This window comes from Vombatus ursinus, unplaced genomic scaffold, assembly GCF_900497805.2.
Source record: "Vombatus ursinus unplaced genomic scaffold, bare-nosed wombat genome assembly UNPS02014959.1, whole genome shotgun sequence".
Taxonomy (NCBI): Eukaryota; Metazoa; Chordata; class Mammalia; order Diprotodontia; family Vombatidae; genus Vombatus; species Vombatus ursinus.
The window spans coordinates 6,646,695-6,654,114 of NW_020954737.1; the positions used below are offsets into that span (position 1 = coordinate 6,646,695).

The 7,420-nt window shown below is 44.3% G+C and overlaps 1 protein-coding gene across 3 annotated transcripts in view; it reads right to left on the bottom strand.

The window, feature by feature from the left end:
• The window catches only part of SLC12A8 (solute carrier family 12 member 8), a 169,987-nt gene that overhangs the window by 111,769 nt on the left and 50,798 nt on the right, over positions 1-7,420 (bottom strand). The gene's annotated exons all lie outside the window — the stretch shown is intronic.

The window sequence follows — 7,420 nt, forward strand, 5'->3', positions numbered from 1 at the left end:
GAAAGAAAGAAAGAAAGAAAGAAAGAAAGAAAGAAAGAAAGAAAGAACAGATAAATAGGTGATAGATATAGAAAGACATGATAGAGATGCAGAGAAACATAATAGATAGATGACAGATAAATAGATATGGATATAGATAGACTAGATAGATGATAGAAGATATAGCTAGACATGATAGAAAGACATGATAGATAGATGATAGATAAATAGATGTGGATATAGACATCATAGAAGATGGATAGATATACAATATAAAATAGAGAGAGATATGATAGATAGAGAGACATGATAGAAAGGTAGATATGATACATAGATGATAGATAAATAGATATGGATATAGATCAGCAGACATGATTATAGATGGATGGATGGATGGATGGACAGATAGATAGACAGACAGTCAGATAGATAGATGATAGAAGATAGAGACAGACGTGATTGAGAGATGCAGAGAGGCATGATAGACAAACAGACAGACAGATACATAGGCAGGTAGATAGAACATTCAGCAAATGCATACTATGTGGAGACACTGTGCTAAACACTGGAACACAAATATAAACAAGAGAGTCTCTATCTTCAAGAAGCTTATATTTTAATGGGAGAAGATAACACATAAGTGGGATGAGAATGGGAAGGGGAGTATGAATGTGAGGGCAATGTGGCAGGTGAGGAGAAGGGGACTAGAGAGAGTTTAAGTGTGGGTGAGATAAAGCAATGCCGGGTGCTTCTTAAGATGGTACAGGGAGGGAGTCACCAATGAGTTAAGGAGGGCCTCAGGGTGAAGGTTTCTCCAAAGTGGCAAGGTGGTAGGCAAGGAGAAAGAGGAGAAGGAGTCTGGAAAGTTGTCAGGAATGAGATAAGAAAAACATGGAAGGGCAAGTCCAACCCACATGCTGGGATTTGAACTCAGGTCTTGACTCCAAATCCAAGAGGCTTTCTACTACATCAACAACATCCATTTGTGGTGTTGGGTGGGAAGGGGTTGGCGGGATGACAACTAACAGAAATTAGGTGTGCGATCTATGGTCATCTTTGTAAAGCTAAAAGAATCATAGCTCTGGAGCCAGAAGTGACTTCATAGTCATATCAGGAATCCATCTGGCCAACCCAGAGAGGTTAAGTAATTATAAGTATTAATGTCGGAGGCTGAATTTGAACACAGATCCTTTGAATCCAGAGCCAGTGGATTAAGCCTCATGATCACTCCAGATAGTCAGGCTATCTGGCCAAAGAAGAATTCTTTAACCAAAAAAAAAAAAAAAAAAGGAAGTAAAAAAAATCAAAGAGAATGTAAATTCCCAAAGTCACAATTACGTCCCAAATATAACCCTTCCTTCCTTCCAATAAGATCTGAATGAACCCACACCCAGCCCCACTCCCACCCAAGCATCCAGTCCTCCACCCAGGCCATCCTGGGGATAGGAGATGCTTGCCAGCTGTCAGCTGGGTGGAGAGAACACCTGAAAGCCACTGCCGAAACAGGAAGGCCGGTGGCGCCTCTCCGAAGGGAGGCCCAGGGAGTGTTCATCCCTCTGGAGACCAGATAGGTCAAGAGAGCGAGGACAGCTTGCTGGGGGTTTCCACAATATGATATGCATGTAGACAGTGGATCCAGGAGCCTGCTTACAATACTGTGACGTGCCTCCAGTAAATAAAACTGCAATTCTGTAATCCCATCAAATCCTACTCTGCCTCAAACACCTTCTGAACTGAGATGCTCCCAATGTCCTTAACTGCCAGGGTCAGGGTGTCCAATGCATATATGCCTGGTGCTCTCCAATTATCCCAAGTAATCTGGCCAAGTTGGGGAAGGGGGATTGGCAGGTTAGGTATATATGGTGTTGTGTCTAGGGAATAAGGGACTGGGCCTGGGTTCAAATCTCACCTCAGACACTTACTCAGCTGTGTGACCTTGAACAAGTCACTCAATCTTTCTGAGCCTCAGTTTTCTCATCTGTAAAAATGGGGCTAATGATAACAATAATAACTACCTCACCTAAATGTTCTGAGGATCAAATAAGATAGTGGAGGAAAGCAACTATGCTGGATGTGGTGTTTGAGGACTTACCCACTTACTGCCCAAGTGATCCCAGGCAAGTTATTTAACTACTCTAGATCTCAGTTTCCTTTTCTGTAAATGAGAGGGTTAAACTAGATAGCATCTAGGTCCCTTCTGGCTCTATATTCTATGAACCCATGTTCAGTGCTGTGCAGACCTTAAAGGACTACATAATAATAATAGCAAGCACTTATATGGTGCTTTAAGGTTTGCAAGGTACCTTGAAACAATTTATCTCATTTTATTCTCAGAATAGTCCTACAGGGTAGGTTCCATTACTGTCCCCATTTTTACAGATGAGGAAACTGAGGCTAGGAGAGTTAAGTGACTTGCTCAGGGTCATACGGCAAGTGCCTGAGGCAGAATTTAATTTTGGGTTTTCCTGACTCTAATTCTAGCCCTCAATTCAAACAAGCAGCTATTATCACCATCAATCAATAAACATTTATTAAGCAACTGCTATGTGCTAAGCACTAAAAATACAAAAAAGGGCAAAAGGCAGTCTGTGCCTTCAAGAAGCTTGCAATCTAGCGGCGGAATCAACATGCAAACAAATATATACAGAGCAAGCTATATATTGGATAGACAGGAAATAATGACAAGAAGGAAAGCACTAGAATTAAGAGAGATTGGGGAAGGCTTCCAGTAAAAGATGGGATTTTAGATGGGACTTTGGAGTGGAGAATGGACAGCCGGAGAACATGTCCAGAGCTGAGAGGTGAAGTGTCTTGTCCATGGAACAGACAGGAGGCCAGTGTCACTGGATTAAAGAATATGTGGCGGGCAGTAAGTCGGAAGAAGACAGCGAAGGTAGGAGTGGGCTAGGTTATGAAGGGCTTCGAATGCCAAACAGAGCATTTTATATTGGATCCTGGAGACAAGAGGGAGCCACTGGAGTTTATTGAAAAGTGGAGTGGCATGATCAGACCTGAGCTTTAGGAAAATCATGTTAGTGGCTGAATGGAGGATGGACTGGGGAGGGGAGAGACGAGGCAGGCAGACCCACCAGCAGCCTATTGCTGTCATCCACATGAGAGTGGGGGCAGCGTCAGAGGAGAGAAGGAGGTAATATTCACAAGATGTTGAAAAAGAAACAAGGAGAAGAGGCCAAAAGAGAACCACTGCTTTAATGTTCTCTATGCCTTTCCTCTCTCTTTCAACCTTCATAGTGACAGATCCCAGGAAGATCAATGATACCTGTTGCATGACCCCACGCTGCCCCCCAGCCCCCATCCCAAGTACAGTCATTCTATTTAATGCTCTGATTGACAACTACCTTCAGAAGCACTGGAGAATAAAATGACTGAAATGTTCACCTATACTGGGGCCCATCTTCCAGGCCACAACCTTCAATTAATGGGAGCATCTGCTGACTCCTTCCTCTCTTCCAGACTGACCTCTTTCCCTAATCCCAGGTCACTGGTCACAGAGACAAGGAAGCCCAAGGGCCTCTTAAATTCATTCTTTCATTCAAGGAGGATGAATGTCTATTATCTATCTGCCAGGCACTATTGGAGGTGGTGAGAATTTTTTGTTGTTGTTCAGTTGTGTCTGCCTCTTTATGACCCCATTTGGGGTTTTCTTAGCAAAGATACTGCAGTGGTTTGCCATTTCCTTCTCCAGCTCTTTTTAAAGATAAGGAAACTAAGGCAAACAGGGTTAAGTGACTTGCCCAGGGTCAACCAGCTTGTAAGTGTCTGAGGCCAGATATGAACTCAGGTCCTCCTGACTTCAGGGTTGGTACTCTATCCATTGTGCTACCTAGCTGCCCTTGGTGCTGAGAATACAAATACAAAAGTAAGGGTGTGAAGCAGTCCCTGCCCTCGAAGAGCTTATATTCAGTAGGGAAACAAGTTCACAGATATTTACTTATCTATATACTATACATTATACTATATACAACTATAAATAAAAAACAAAATGGTGGATGTTGGGGAGGGGGGAGGTTGGAAAGGGAAAATCATTAACTGGAGAGGCCTAGGTGAGGGGTGGCCCTTTACCTGAGTCTAAGAGGCAGTTAGTTCATCATGAGATGATTCTGATCCGCATTGATGACCTGTTCTGACCTGAATTCGGTTTCTAGTTTCTTCAAGTCCCTTTTTCATAGTGCTAACCATGGCTTTAGTTCTCTTGGGGCCCAACCACTCAGTCACCAGTCAGTCAATAAACATTTATTAAGCACCTATAAGTGCCTAGGCACAACACCTGTACCAAGTGCTAAAGACACAATGAAAAGCAGAAGACATTCCCTGTTTTCAGGGAGTTTACAATCTAATGGAGAAAATAGGCCAACAACGACGTACAAAGAAACCATACCCAGGATAAACGGGAGATGATCAACACAGAGACGCCACTAGAAAGAAAGGGGTTCAGGAAAGGCTTCCTGAAGAAAGTAGGATTTCAGCTAGGGTTTGAAGGAAGTCAGGGAAGCCAGGAGTGGGAGGTGAGCATTTTAGGTATGGAGAGACAGCCAAGGAAAATTCCCAAAGTTCAGAGATGGAGGGTCTTGAGGAGCAGCCAGGAGGCCAGCGTCACTGAACGGAAGAGTATGTTGAGGGGGGGAGGGGAAGAAAAACTGGAGAGTGGTGGGAGGGGCAGATTCTGAAGGGCTTTGAATGTTATTGGACGTGATTCCCAAGACTCATCCTCGTCATCGTCCCTATTGGGGAGGAAATAATGCTTGACTCCTAGAGTTCTTCCCCCAGTCTTCATTCTGTCCTAGCTGCTAAATACGAGGTCTGGTCACATCTAGGTGACATCTTTAAGGGGATATCATCCCCCCACCTCCAAAAGGGTGGAATTTAAGGGGTCAGTCTTTCACAGATATGTTTTCATTTGGAACCCACAGCCCCGGAGCCAACAGTTACTCTGATCTGAGTTACTGCCTTCAGGCTACATCTTTCTGTTACCACACTGGGGCCAAGGACTGGATTTGGGAGGCAGAACCTGCTGCCAAGCGCTATCTACCACACCCTGCTTCAATCAATTGATAAACATTTACTAAGCACCCACTCTATGTGAGGAGAAAAGTGGTAATGGCTCAGTCCTCCATAAACCAGTGGAGCATCCCAGACTCCAGGCCTCCTGCTACCTGACCCTCGTCCAGAACAGAACAAGAGCCAAGCCCACCATCCGCATATGGAATATCTTCTGACTGTGCATCCGTTGTCCCTTGTCATCTTGGTATAAAGCAAAGGAATTGCTGCTGATGTGAGCTCAGGTCAGATCCTGGAAGGCTGATCACCAGGTATTTACTAAGTCAACCAACCTTCCCCAGTATTAGAGGGGACAGAGTCTCTGACATCTCAGGATTGCTGAGTTAGAAGCCCCCTTCAACTGACTCTTGTGACCAATGGTTAACAAACTTGTGCCTCCCCCTCTACTAATCCCTGTGATCCAGGTACCAGCTGCCTTGGTAAAAACCCCTGGTACCTTCCTGCCACTCTCTGCCCTCACCCCCATCCAGTTCCATCCGTTGCACTATGGTCTGCCCTAACTTTCCTTTGTGCCCTCTGATACTCTCATTCTACTCGTAACAAACTTCCTTATCTTAGCTTTCTTCTTCCCAAGCTTCTTTCATCTTCTTTTACTCATGAAAGCATAGCCTTCCTCAAGAAGACATTGGATCCCTGGCAACCCTCTCCCTCTCTCACCCTCCTCCTCCCACCCAGCCACGGATGCTCATAAAGGCTCGGTTCTCACCCCTTTTCTCTTTCCTCTCTGTGCCTTCTCTTCACAATCTCACAAGCTCCCATGCGTTCTGTTCACATCTCTACACAGATAACGCCACAATGTACATGCCCAGCCCTTATCTCTCTCCTAAGCTACAATCCCACATCACCAACTTGCCTGTTGGGTATCTTTCTCCACCTCCATGTATGTCCTCTTGGTACCTCAAATACAACCTGTCCCAAACAGACCTTAAAACCTTCCCTCTTGAGTCTACCCCTGCTCTAATCTAATTAATCTAATATTTATATCAAGGACACCACCATCCTTCTAGTCACCCAGATTCACGGCCCAGTCATCCCTCCTTCTTGCCTCTCCCTCAGCCTTTCAGGACCTCAGTGACTTCCTCTGTGAAATGAAGATAATAACATTGGTACTACCTTCCTCACTAGGCAGAAAGGAAAGAACGCTTCACAAACTACAAAAATCAACAAAATGCGGGTCATCTCCATCACTTCAGTGCCTTCTCACACCCTGACCTTAGCTGTCCAATATTTTCACACTGTTCAAAGACTCACAAGGTTTTAAATATGGAAGAAGCTTTAGAAATAATTTTGTCCAGTCCTCTAATATTACACATAAGGAAACTGAGGCCCAGAGAGGACAAGGAGTGGCCCATCTCACAGCTAGTGAGTGACAAAGGTAGAGGTAGTTAGGTGGTGCAATAGATAGAGTATAGGTCTGGAGTCCAGAAGATCTAAATTCAAATTCGACTTCAGATACTTATTACCTATGGCCCTGGGCAAGTTCCTTAACCTCTGTCTGCCTCAGTTTCCTTGGCTGTAAAGTGGGTATAATAATAGCACCTACCTCTTGGGCTTGTTGTGAGGATCAAATGAGATAATATTTGTAAGGTTATTAGTACAGTGCCTGATTCATAGTAAGAGTAATTATTCCCTTCTATCCTGTATTCCCTCAGTTTCCCTGCCCCAGCTTTCCTTTCCCTACCCCACCTTCTCTTTTTGCACAGTAGCATATGCTATGGATAATTTATAAAACTGAGATAGTCTTGCTCAGAAGACAGGGATGGTGCAGAAAATCCAAGACACAACTAACCGCCGACCTGTGGGTACGTCTGCTGTTTTATGAGGCATCGAGAGTCTTCTCCAGCTGGGCCATATGACAGAACATTCAACTGCAGAGCACGCCCACTATGAGCAAGCACTGGTCTTCTTTTAAGGCTGAATCCAAGTGTCAGATGGCTTGTTTACGTAACTCCTGTGTTCCAGGCTTACTGGGCCCTCGTTCCAAGAACAGCTAAGTGAGGCCGAGAGGTGCAACGAAAAGGGCACTGGTTTGGATGGAGGATCAACTCTAGGCTCTATCGCTTGTATGGGCACAAGGCTCTTTGCACGGATGGGCCTTAGTTTTCTTACTTGTAAGATGAGAGGGTTGGACTAGATGCCTTTTAAAGTCCCTTCCAACTTTAAATCCTAGGATTTTAAGAAACAAAGGCTAACAACCCTGGCTCCTCCAGTCCCTAAGGGAAAAAAAATCTGATAAAGGAATTGTTAATTAGATATTATTAACTTAACATTTTAGGTTCCCAGGGATAACTGCATAAGAAAAAGAAAGACAGAAGGAAGGAAGGAAGGAAGGAAGGAAGGAAGGAAGGAAGGAAGGAAGGAA